The following is a 13768-nucleotide window of genomic DNA, read 5'->3' as shown; positions in this document are numbered from 1 at the left end:
GGCGTATTCACTATTGGGTTAATGATAAAAATAAGAATATTATATGTTATAGTATATTTTTTAATATTTCAGCATATATTTCATATTGGTTTGCAAATTCATATCAGTAGTAGCAGTAAAATGTTTTGCATATATGTATGTATTCCAATTAATAGAAATCAATCTACTGAGATACGAACAGGGCATATCGCAGTCGGTGTCACAAAAAACACCGACTGCTTTTAAGTGGTTCAGAAAACTTCAAACCAAATCAGCTTTGGTTGTTGTTCTGCGAGCAGATGGTGCCTGCATACCCTACCGACGATTGAATTTTAGGGGTGGGGACAGAAACAAGAACGGCTGTTTGGCTTTTGTTTTGTTTACATTTTTTAGGACACTTGTTTTGAATGTTATGTTTAATGACCTTTGGTTGATTTATTTTTTAAGGCTCGCAGTGTAATATTGTTTAATGTTGTTATTTAATGATCTACCTTTATTTTTATGTATGTTGGTTCTTAAAAGTCGCCGCTCGAATTAGTTACCGATAAATATACATACATATATGTACACCTGTGTTAAATAGTAGTTTTTAAACTTTTTCACAACTTAAAAAAATGAATTTAGGTTAAACTTCTAAAATTCTTCTAAAATGGAACAAATATACAAATCTGATTTTTTTATTTAAATAATATTTAAATTTTTCAATTGTATAATATTAATCTCGGAAAATAACAAATTGTTTAATCACTATAAAGTACATCCAAAAAATATTCAAAGTGATTTTCTTAAATGTATATTACTATTTTAAATCAAGAAGTAAACTTTTAATGATTTTTAATATATTTAAATGTTGATCGAATAATGTAAAAGTTTATTTATCCAATTTTTCCCACTGTAAGCACAGGTGTATGTAAGTAATATATGTATTTAAATCGGTATCCAGGGAACACCACGATGAAGACTTACGAGTCGACTTGAGATATCAAAATGCTTTGAACATCTCCTTGTTCCCCACCTAACAATACCTCCTATACCTACAAAAAAATTAAACATTTTATAAGAAACTAATTACTGTTTGAGTATTTTTAGTTTTCTTGCACCAGCTGTTGATACAGCTTTTCCTTTTGTATACATTTTTTCTGTAAGCCATTTACTGTTTTTCCGCAGTAAAATTAAAATAAATCCATCTAGCATTTTTATCCTGTGTTCATAACAGGAATGGGTAACCGAAAACCAATTTGAATAAATGCTGGACTTTTCAGTGGCGAGTATACAGGAACGTATAATTTGTTGTTTTATTCTTTTCTTATAAGGATTTTTGTCAAATATATTTTTAAAAATATTGTAGTGAATTTCAATTAAAGAGAAATAGTAATCTGAAGGAGCTTTAAGTTTTAAACCTTTATCGGCGCAGTCATAATTTTTATTTATAATAAAATGTTCTGTGGAGCATTGTGTTTCTATATTTGTTTTTAATAGATCAGAACACACTCCGCACTCTTTTTTTGCAGAAATTTGAACAATATATAGCCTGCAAAATATCGCAAGGCATTGCTATCAAATTCGTTTCCAGTTGCAATATCAAAAATTTGCTCAATTTCCGTCTCTTCATCTGAGAACATATCGAAATCGGTACTTTCTTCGGTTTTTATGTCATTACAAGTTTTGTTTAAGCTGCAGTCCTGGATAACATTTATTAACATTGTATCTTCATCTGGGCCGCAATTACCAGATACTGATGTGGATGTTAATATTTTCATCGATAGCATTTTTATACCCTTGCAGAGGGTATTATAATTTTGGTCAGAAGTTTGTAACGCAGTGAAGGAGACGTTTCCGACCCTATAAAGTATATATATTCTTGATCAGGATCAATAGGGGAGTCGATATAGCCATGTCCGTCTGTCCGTCTGTCCGTCCGTCCGTCTGTCCGTCTGTTTCAATACCGTTTGCGAGCTCAGTTTAAAAGCTAGCGATCTGAAACTTTCACAGTCGTCCTAAAACAAGTGTACGCAGATCAAGTTTGAAAACCGCCCCGATCGGATGTCTATATCCTATAGCTCCCATAGGAACAATCGGATATAACTTGCAAGAATGGAAGATATTTCGCGCAGTGTAAAAGCTATTGACATAAATCTTTCTAAATCTTATTTTTTTATGCGTACCTTGATCAGATTAAAAGCGCGTGACGATCGGAAGTCTATATCTTAAAGGAGATAGGAAAAATTGTTAAAGGCTGCGAAAGTATCCCTTTTTTTCTATTTGTATATGACATTTTTGCAGTATAAAAGCAATTGACTTGAAACGATGCAAATCTAGTTTACTTATGAATACCTTATTCCTTTCGCTACTTTTTCACTTTTAGCAATTTCGTCAAAGTCTGCAAGGGTATTAAAATTTCGGCTTGCCGAAGTTAGCTTCCGTCCTCGTTGACATTATGATGTTAAATTCATACATCGTTGGATTATTATTTGTTGCTCCGCGAGCCCTTATTAAATAAAATAGGTTTTCTAAGGGGTCTTGATTCAATTTCGCGGTTGATATATAAAATATTTCCGAGCTCCACACACTTTCAGCTAGTGCAAGTATGGATGAAATGCTCAAAATCATTCCGTCAATGCAATGCACTAATTGTGGATATTTAAATTCTCCAAAATACTTCCTCATTTCAACGAGGTATTTTTCTACGTTATTATTTTTCTGCATTCCACATCTGTATGGGTTTCTTTCATATAGAACATGGCTATTGAGGCAATCAAAGAGCCTATTTATTTTTCTATAGAATTTGCCGTAGCTTCTGCGCTATTTCGGCAATCAATCACTGTTCGGATTGCGGCCGCAACAGTGTGGCTAAATATTTGTGTTGCATATTTAACTTTCATTTTTTCAAATGAATTCGGATTAATATGCTTGGCAGTTAATTTGAGACAAAGCCTCATTGAGTTTCTGGACTCAAGTTGGTATAATTTTTTTAATATATCCCAAGATACTTCGCCATCAGGCGTAATTAAATTGTTCTTCATTATTATATTTCTCAATGATTTAATAAGATGTGGGGCATCAAATATTGTAAATATTTCTTTTCCGTTAACATTGAAACTCGGCTTGTTTATGTTAACTCCCCATTTTTTGAACGCTGCTCTATTATTTGAGCCTTGATCGCATATTATTGCGCGTACGTTAAGCCCCAAAGTTTGCGAAACTCCAATGTTCGCTTCAACTTTGCTCATGAGGGCATCATGTTTAATACCGTTAGCCGAAACAGTATAACTTATAACGTACTTCCAATTTTCAAATAAGCCTCTAGCCATAAAAACGCATACTTGCTGCCCCAAAAACCGTGTTCTTTTCTCGCCATCGTTTTCAAATCCTTGAATTTCATCGAGTGCGGTATTATATTGCAGTCCTTTTTTATTTTTTTATTTCATCACAAAGGATAACTGCTTCTTTACCTTTCTCACTCATTTCACCAACAATTTTCTGAAGGTTTTCTAATAAATCAGGTTGAAATCCTGGCGTCATATTTTTAAAAAGTGCCCATCGAGACAACGTCCGTTTTGACGGAAGTTTTAAATTTAAAACATCCCGCATATATTCATATGTTCGGGATGAATAAAAGTTTATGTTTTGAGCTATTACTTTTTCTGCGCTGTTGTAAGAATTTGATTTTTTTATCAGCATTTTGCATATAGTTTTTGCCTCTTCAGAAACATGAGGCAATTTATTTATACTGTTAAATATATTTATGCTTTTTTTCTTGCTAATTATCTTACTTTTGCGCTTCATAGCTTTTTTCATTAAAACATTAGCTCTTCTCAATTTCTCTATTTTTTGTTTATACGTTTTAATCGCAAGAAACATCTCGTAATTTTTATTTCTATAAAACATCTCATTTTCTTCCCTTTTTTGGCAATAACCACAATTTCCTAACTGCGGTATACTAGGAGTTACTAAATCAGAAGGGCTAACATAGAACTGCACTGTACTAGGAGTTACTAAATTAGCATCTGAATTCGGTGCCTCAAAATTTAAAGGGCTAACATCTAAGCTATCGGACAAATTTTGTGACCTAATTGGGTTTACATAAATGCCAATTGGTTCTTCTGCCCCATCATCATTAAATTCAAATTGTTCACAAGGAACAGAACTGTCCGAACGCAAAAGGAAGTTGTCAGTTAAATTCAAAGTGGGCACGGCATTGCTTTTAAGCCTATTTATCCCAATATATTTACTTTCGAAATGTCTATTACAAATACGCGAAATTGCATAACTCAACCCATTTTTTAAGTCTTCTATCATCTGATGGAAATGAAAAAAAACTTAACTGGGAAGGAGTCTGATGAATCCCTATAACTCCCCCTGCAGCACTCTATAATACACCTCCGACCATTTTTCCTAACACTATGCTGATTCATTGCAAATTCCTTAGAAATAATATTTATATAAGTTAAAATATTTTTATACTTGCGAATTGAAGATTATAAAACCACGGACACTCGGAACAGCAAGACAGGCGTTTTGAAAAAAACACGCTGTATTTAAAATAAAGACTTTAACTTTTTGCACACCACACTCAAAACAGCAACATAGGCGTTTTGAAAAAAACACGCTGTATTGTAAATTAAATTTTTTAACTTTTTTTAACTTTTCACTGTAAAAATCACCGCACAGAAGCACAATCAAAAGCCAATTGAAAGATGCTTGACTTTTTCTATCAAATGGCAACATTTTACGCGCGCAAATGAAGCTATTTACTAATGCACCCATATGTAAACCAAGTGACAACCTAAAATCAAAAAACAACAAAAAAACGCGTGCCAAGTTCATAATCAAAACAAACCAAACAAAAACAATAGAATTGGCGCGCAAGTTATAAGTCGGCCTATTACATGTATTGCCAAAAACAACATCTCTCATAGAAATACCAAAGGAAAAAGACAATTAAAATTACACTGCGAGCCTTAAAAAAATAAATCAACCAAAGGTCATTAAACATAACATTCAAAACAAGTGTCCTAAAAAATGTAAACAAAACAAAAGCCAAACAGCCGTTCTTGTTTCTGTCCCCACCCCTAAAATTCAATCGTCGGTAGGGTATGCAGGCACCATCTGCTCGCAGAACAACAACCAAAGCTGATTTGGTTTGAAGTTTTCTGAACCACTTAAAAGCAGTCGGTGTTTTTGTGACACCGACTGCGATATGCCCTGTTCGTATCTCAGTAGATTGATTTCTATTAATTGGAATACATACATATATGCAAAACATTTTACTGCTACTACTGATATGAATTTGCAAACCAATATGAAATATATGCTGAAATATTAAAAAATATACTATAACATATAATATTCTTATTTTTATCATTAACCCAATAGTGAATACGCCCATATTGTTAGGGTACCAAGTCTGAAAAGTAGCAAAAGACAAAATATTCTTGCTGCATCGAAATGAAATGATCGCACACATGCACCCCTGTATGAGAATGCATGAACACGCATACATACAAAGCCCAATTCAAGCGCAGGCCAACCTTCTTCAAAATGCGCGTCTCTGCGACTGAACGGCCGAACTCGAGCGCGAGCGTCAAAATAAGAATTAGAACGAGAGCGAAAAAACCCGAAGGCACACGAAGTGTCGGGGCCTGCCGAGTCCAGCATTGGGGCCCCCGATTGAAAAATTTTGTGACCAAATTCGTTGTATGAAATGACCAGTCTATATGTTGTATGGTTAGTGGTGATAGTTACAGCATCACATGTAAAGGCAAAGTTTTCGACTTCTTCTGATGTAGCGCGCAACTTGGCACACGCTCTGTGAATTGAGATATTCTCCAAAGTATGGGGAGTCGATTTTTCAAATGCATTTTTGAAATATTTCCAGACCTTCAATATGCTTAAATCTTACATTATAGTTAGGATTTTCTTTTCTTAATATTTTTGCATCTAAAAGTTTTCAATTAAGTGCTTAAATAGCAAGAAAATCGAAAAATAAAAAAAGCCTCAATGTTCCACATTCCACCGTTCCGCCATCGACTCTAAGTCACCGACGCTAATTTGATGCACATTCGATCTGGATACTAGGCTTAAGTGACCTTCTATGGCCCGTGGTCGGCCTTATATAGGGCTCGGCGAGATTTAGTGTGCCCGCCGCCTGTGTGGGATTTGCCTGTCTAAGTGTGGCCATCTCTCTCGGTCTAGTGTGCCCCTACGCGCACGATCGTTTTGGCGCGCGCTCGTTCTTGGTTTGAATTTAAATTAAATGCTTTTTCGTTTAATTTTTAGTTTTTTTTATTTATGTCTTGTTGACGCGCAGCGTCACAAATGACTTGCAAGAAACCAATAAGTTTAGATTAGAACACATTAATGACGAGGAAAAAGATAATCCTAAGAAAATTTTATATCAATTTAGCGACATACAGTACAAAGAAAGTGACAATTTGACTTTCACTAGTACCATCGAGCATGTCATTCATACAAAAAATGAGCAACCGGTTTACAAAAAACCATACAAATATCCTCAAGCTTATGACCAAGAAGTCGATTCGGAAATGAGGGATATGATAAAACAGCGAATAATCCGAAAGTCAAATTCCCCTTATTGCTCACCTATTTGGATAGTACCTAAGAAAGGTGATGCATCAGGGACAAAAAAGTTCCGTATCGTAATTGACTATCGTAATTTAAATTTGTCAACTTGACAAATGCGAATTTATGAAAAAGGAAACAGAATTCCGTGGACATATTATAACAACAACTGGTATAAAACCAAATCCTCTCAAAATAGAGGCAATACAAAATGTCCCTATACCCAAATACCCAAAACAAATAAAATCCTTTTTAGGTCTTTGTGGATTCTATAGGAAATTAATCCCAAACTTTGCTAAAATAGCAACCCAAATTTCGAAAAACCATTTTCATTAAGGGGGGGTATAGTATTTAAATCTTTTTTCCTGCATTTTTTTTTCTGAATGCACAACATCTTGAGAATATTGTGTTACAATTTTAGATCGATCCGAGTAAAACTTCCGAACTTATGGGCAGTTGAACGTAAATAAGTTAGCTCGTTTTGTATGGGTGTCCAACACTTTAAAACGCTCTTCTGAAAAGTGGCCATTTCAAAGTCGGTGTACACGATCCTGCAAAATCTATCGGACGGATCGTTTTGAGATTTTGCACAGTATTTCTCTACTAAATTCCTCAGGTGACAGCGTTACCTGAGGAATCTTGTCCTTCAACTAATGCAATTTGATTTTTTCAAATCAGATGATTCTGTGACCAGTTATCGTGTACACCGCAAAACGTGTTTTGTTCGAGGCGCCGCCGAAAATTGTTTGTATCTCACTCAATTTTTAATATTTTTTGATGAAAAGATTCACACATATTGTTTAAATGTTGCCCTATCACATGCAAAAACCAAAATTGAGCTGAGACTATCTGTATCGCCAATAAAAATTATTAAAAAAAGACCGAAAATGAATGATTTTGCACCGAATTAACTATACCACCCCACCCCCTTAACAACAGTATTATCACAAATTCATAAACCAATCTGCTATACCAGCAGAACTCTTAATGAACACGAAATTATTATTCAGCAATAGAAAAATAACTTTGACTGGGCCACCAAATATTTCAGGTCCTATATTTTTGGCAGAAAATTTATGATCCTAAGTAATATCAAAGACCCTAATATGAAATTACAGCGCTGGAAAATCAAACTAAATGATTTTGATTATGAAATGAAATATTTGCCCGGTAAAGAAAACCATGTGGCAGACGCCTTATCTAGAATAAGAATAGAAGAAGCTTATTTAGGAGAGACTTCCAGTAATTCAAATACAATAACAACAGTAGCTACAGTGCATAGTGCACCAGAAGATAACCAAAACCACATTTCAATAACAGAAAGACCACTTAATTATTATAACAGACAATTAGAATTTATACTTTCATAAAACAAAAATCATAATCTCTATATAGAAAGCTATCAGTAAGAAAACTGGGAACCCACGCAGAGCCAAAACCACTGGTTAACAATATTAATATGAATTTTTATTACATTCTAATAACTTTAAACTGATTTGCTACAATTTATTGGGGCTCCCCAAGTGGCCCCAATACATTATAGTACATACATATAGTTTAAGACATTATAAATGATTAAAAAATTTGACAGCTTAGATTTAGGCTTTTTACTATTTTTAACACCCGTTCTAAAACTACAATTTAGCCAAAAATATCTTCTTCGAAAAATGGCACTTTTAAACTGAGTATCAAAAATTCCATCGGTAAAGTTTTTCCTTAAGCTTTAACGATTTATTTGATGGTTTCACCAAAGCTCTCGCTATCTTCTAAACAAAGAAACTAAGCAAAAAGTCGATATATTATCGAATTTAAGTGTCTCCATAAGCATCATACGTTTTCTGCCTGCATATTGCTATCTCTATCTGCATTTGCATACAAATTGTCAACAAATGATTCCGTCTCCCTCCCTCTCCCTTTGCCTTGCATTTCCATGCGCTTCCTTAAAAATATAAAATGAGCTTTAATACGGTTTTAATTTCTGAAGACTTTAGTTTATAGTTATTGGTGACCCACCCCCACCAAAATGCCCCAAACTCATTCAATTAGAAAATGAAATCCTGTACGCTAAACCGTTAAACCAATCGATACCGTGTTTTCGCTAAAAAATAGTTAAAAGCATAATAAATGTTTAAAAAATATGACGGCTTCAATTTTTAACTTTTTACTATTTTTAATACCCGATTAAAAAGTATCCGTCTTATCCAGCATACGCTTGCATACATATATGTATGTATAAATCTTCATATCTTTTCCACCCCCTGACTCTGCTTTATGATTGTCATTTTTTTCTTCGAAATATCATTACAAAAAATAATTCAAGTTGGTATAACTATATTTTCGCAAACCCAATACCAAATAGTAATTTTTTGAATATGTTCAAAAACAAATACACTCAAAAGAATGAAATACCCTGCAGTTCCGAAATTCATCACTACAAAAATTCATCACCGTTTAATCAGCAGCGGACTGCGACGCCAGCAGAGCCAAAGGCAAAGTCGGCAGAGCCGAGTGCGACGCAGGCAGAGCCCAAACTCTCAGTCCCCGATCGTCTCTTACTCTGTCTCTCTCCCCAAAAGGGTGTATACTCTGCAGTACCGTTCATCACCTTTTAATCGCTTTTTCATCACCAAAAATTTATCACTGCTGATGATTAATCGATGAATCTTCATACAAATTAGTGATGAATTTAACATTGGCATGATTAACTCCTAATCAGTGAAAAATGCATCACTCTTTAATCAGTAATTCATCACTCTTTTTTCAGTTTTTCACTAGCTAATGAAACCTCTATCATAGAGTAATTATGTATAGAGGTGTAATTTGCTCTGCCTGCGCTCTTGAGTGACATTTCCATGCCACCAAGGCGAAAAACGGAAAAAAAGGGAGTTTTTCATTTGTTCGAATCGAGCTTAAATCCATGCCCATGGTGAGATTCTGCAGCTGGACTGGTCGCTCTCATTGCGGATTTTTTAGCTTATGGGGAATGCGGGCGAGCGACCGAAATGGGCTTATGATTTTTCTTTGTTTACAAATATGTTGTTATTGTTTTCCTTTGATGGGCCTGAATTCAAGGTCCACCGGGGCTGAATTCAACGTCCACATTTCAGATGGCATAGAGTAAGAAACTTTATAGAGGTTTCATTTGCTCTGCCCGGGCCTCTGCCGAAAGCTCTGCTGAGAGCCATGTTCGAAGCTAACTTATTCAAACTTCGGTTTCTCACCACTTCTAACATGTGCGAAGCACAAGCAATAGTATGGGGAATTCTCGCACCTATCCTTAGGAATAAGAGCGAGCAGTGCAGTAATAAGAATTCACCATGGGCACCGATTCAAGCTCGATTCGAACAATTGAAAAACTCTCTTTTTTCCGTTTTTCCCCTACGTGGCATCACTGGCAAAGTCACTCCAGAGCGCGGGCAGAGCAAATGAAACCTGTATCATAGAGTAAGAAACTATATAGAGGTTTCATTTGCTCTGCCCGGGCCTCTGCCAAAGCTCTGCTGAGAGCCATGTTCGAAGCTAACTTCTTCTAACTTCGGTTTCTCACCACTTCTAACATGTGCGAAGCACAAGCAATAATATGGGGAGTTCTCGCACCTATCCTTAGGAATAAGAGCGACCAGTGCAGCAATAAGAATTCACCATGGGCATGGAATGAAGCTCGATTCGAACAAATGAAAAACTCTCTTTTTTTCCGTTTTTCCCCTACGTGGCATCACTGGCAAAGTCACTCGAGAGCGCGGGCAGAGCAAATGAAACCTCTATATAGTTTCTTACTCTATGCCTGTATATAGTTTCTTACTCTATGCTGCGACTGAACGACCGAACTCGAGTAATGAGCTCGCGAAAAAAAAGAGAGTTTTTCATATGTTCGATCGAACTGGAATCGAGTCCCGCGGTGAGTTTCTGCAGCTGCACTGGTCGCTCTTATTCCTAAGGATTGCTGCGAGAATTCCCCCTACTATTGCTTGTGCTTCGCACATGTTAGAAGTGGTGAGAAACCGAAGTTAGAAGAAGTTAGTTTCGAACATGGCTCTCAGCAGAGCTTTGGCAGAGGCCCGGGCAGAGCAAATGAAACCTCTATATAGTTTCTTACTCTATGGAACAAGTGGGACGGAATTAAATTCCTTGTGGGAGTAAATTTATATTTTTGTAGGAACTAATTTTAATATTGAGCCAGGCCAAATTGAATTATTTAAATTTAGTGAGAACACTTAAATTAAATATATAAATATATACATTTATATTGATTTATTGATAATTTTTTATTTTTACTATACCAGGTTAATTTTTAAGAGCAAATTTATTTTTACGAAAATATTGTTTATTAAAAATTGTAAAATAATATAAATGCTTTTATAGTTGTGTGGTAATGTTAATTTTGCATATCCAAACATATATGTATGAAGTCTTATTTTTATTATAAAGGGTGGCCCACAAAAGATTTGCATTTAAAATCGCTATAAAAAAACGAGTATATATTTTTCATATGGCTGCCTCGGCTGGCTTAAACCTTAGACGGAGGTCTTTGGTTAAAATCCGTTGCAGAAAAGTGCGAATTTTCCGATTTTTGACCGAAATTTTCATCCAGTTTCGGTTGAAGACTTTCCACTTTGGAAGAAAGTTTTCAATATTTCCCAATTTTCTTCGAAACCTTCTATTAAATATCTGACACATTAACAATGACATTCGAAATTTCAAAGTCAAAATTATCGACAGTTTAAAAAGCAAACGCTAAATGGGCCACCCTGTATGTAAATGTAGATAGACCTATTAGATTTCAAACACTTTGTGATCCAATACTGAGCACTGAACACTATAAAAAATACTATATTTCAAAAGCATACAAGTTTTTTATGTATAAGCTTAATTTATAAAGCTGGTCACATTTTACAAGCCGACGCCGAAGACAGAAGCAAGAAAAAATGTTTGTTATCTTACATTTTATTAATTTATTTTATTTATACACAGATGAATCCGTATTATGGATATAACTATGGGCCTCAGCTGCCCCCCCAATATCCTTCCCCATACCCTGTGCCATATCCTACGATTTAGCGTCGCTTGTGAACAGTTGTGTTTACCTTTGTGCTCTGAGTTTTTTTTTTTTTTTTAGTGATTTTGTGCGAGTGTTTTGTGTTTATTTATTTACAAAGCTTAACTTAATATCTGTGTTAGAAATTTTAAATAGATCTCCCATTAAACGGGTATGTGTTTATAATTGTTTTAACATTTCTATTAGATTTGTTTAATCTTGTAGCTTTGTTAGTGTAATTTACACTCTCTATACTTGCTAGAACTCTTTTACTCCCTCTCAATCTCTCCCGCTCTATTTTATAACTGTAATTTACTCTCTATGAACTTCTGGTAGACTTTTTCGTTTATTTCTCTAACTCTCTCTCTCTCTTGCATGCTTTACATTGCATTTGTTTATTGATTAAAGTTGTTGTGTTGCACAAGCCACGCTCAGTCAATATAAGATTTATTCTCTCGTGCTCTCTTTATTCGATTTAATTCGTGATCTCGCGCTCTTACTTTTTCGTGTTTTGTCCCCTTGTGGTTTTTGGATTTGATCCCAGTGCCAAATTTACTTTGAGGTATTTTTCATATTCTTATTTTTTTATTTGCTTTAAATTTACAATGGCTCTTGTCTGTTCTAAAAAAAATTGTACTCTTGCGTCTTCAACTAAAGACCATTTTATTTTTTGCTGGCTCTGCGATTCGATGATGCACGTTAAATGTGCAGGATTTACTGGCAGAGTCAAAGATTTCATTGATCTTAATTCTGGTCTCATGTGGTCATGTGGGTCCTGCAAGGAAATGGTGGTTGAGATGAGCGGCTTTATGAAGCAGACTCGTGACAGCCTATTGCATATCTCAGGAGCTTTTAAACAACTCAATGAGGGGTTCAATTCCGTCTGTGCCCAGTTTAATAATAAAAATTATTAACCGAGTCGCCTAAACGTAAAAAAGCCAGTTTAACCGCCGTTAATATGATTGTGGAATCCACCCCAAATCCGAACTTGGTAGCAGCAGTTTCTGTTGACACAGGGGTAAATGAACCAACTGTGCCTATGGATACAGCTAGTTCGGGTGGAACCTCTGTTTCCAGAATAAAATCTACAGTACTGGCTAAGTCAAAGAATTCGTCGCCGACCGTACCTACAGGTACAGTAGGCACCGTTCCTGGTTCTCAGCCCAGTGTGTTCCAGTTGTTCCACAAAGGAAGCAATTATTTGTTTCTAGATTCTCCCCAGATACCACATCTGAGGATGTTTTGGAATTTATACGTGAAAAATTCCCATCCGAGGATATTGCAGTTGAACAATTTCGATTTTCTTACGCTCGTAGGATATCGTCTTTTAAAATATTTGCTCCGCCTGATGTGTTTAATGTGTTACTTTCTGAAAGTTTTTGGCTTAATGATGATTTAGTAATTAAAGAATTTGTTCCAAATGAACCGAGAACAAATAACAGGTTCCACTGTGCCAAAAACTAAAAAGTTTATTCTTGGCGTATCAAAATGTTAGAGGACTAAATATGAAGCTACACAAGCTTTATGCCGACTCCTCTGCACTCAGCGAAGATATTTTGGCTTTTACGGAAACTTGGCTAAAACCAGAGATATCTGACTCTGAAGTTCTGTCAAATAACTTTAATACTTATAGGACCGATCGCCCCTCACGTAGGGGGGGGCGGTGTACTGATTGCCGTTACCTCTAGCCTAACATCCGAAAGAATTCTCACTCATATCCCAAACGAAATTAAATTTGTAAGTGTAAAAGTTTCCTTGCAATCTTTATCTATTTTTGTTACATGTTCTTATATTCCACCTGGCTCTGATCTAGTAATTTATGAGCACCATCTGTCCGCAATAAAATCCGTACTATCCCTTCTTTCTAACAGAGACTTTTGATTGTTTTGGGTGACTTTAATCTACCTGATATATCTTGGTCTCCTCCCACTGACTCACTTGTCGCTATACCTTTATCCGCCCATGATTTTGTAGATGGCCTTTTAGAATTATCGGTACAGCAAGTAAGCTTTATACGAAATTCTTTAAATAGACAATTAGATCTTGTATTTGTTTCAGACCCGTCCGAGGTCTCGGTATGTAGAATTGACGCTTTTGTTGTACCTGAAGACCGGTATCATCCAACAATGGAATTGACAATTTGCCTCCCCTGCTCTGATACTCTCTCTCCTT

Source organism: Drosophila rhopaloa, unplaced genomic scaffold (assembly GCF_018152115.1).
Source record: "Drosophila rhopaloa isolate 14029-0021.01 unplaced genomic scaffold, ASM1815211v1 contig_155, whole genome shotgun sequence".
Classification (NCBI taxonomy): Eukaryota; Metazoa; Arthropoda; class Insecta; order Diptera; family Drosophilidae; genus Drosophila; species Drosophila rhopaloa.
Note: the sequence above shows the minus strand (reverse complement) of the source record.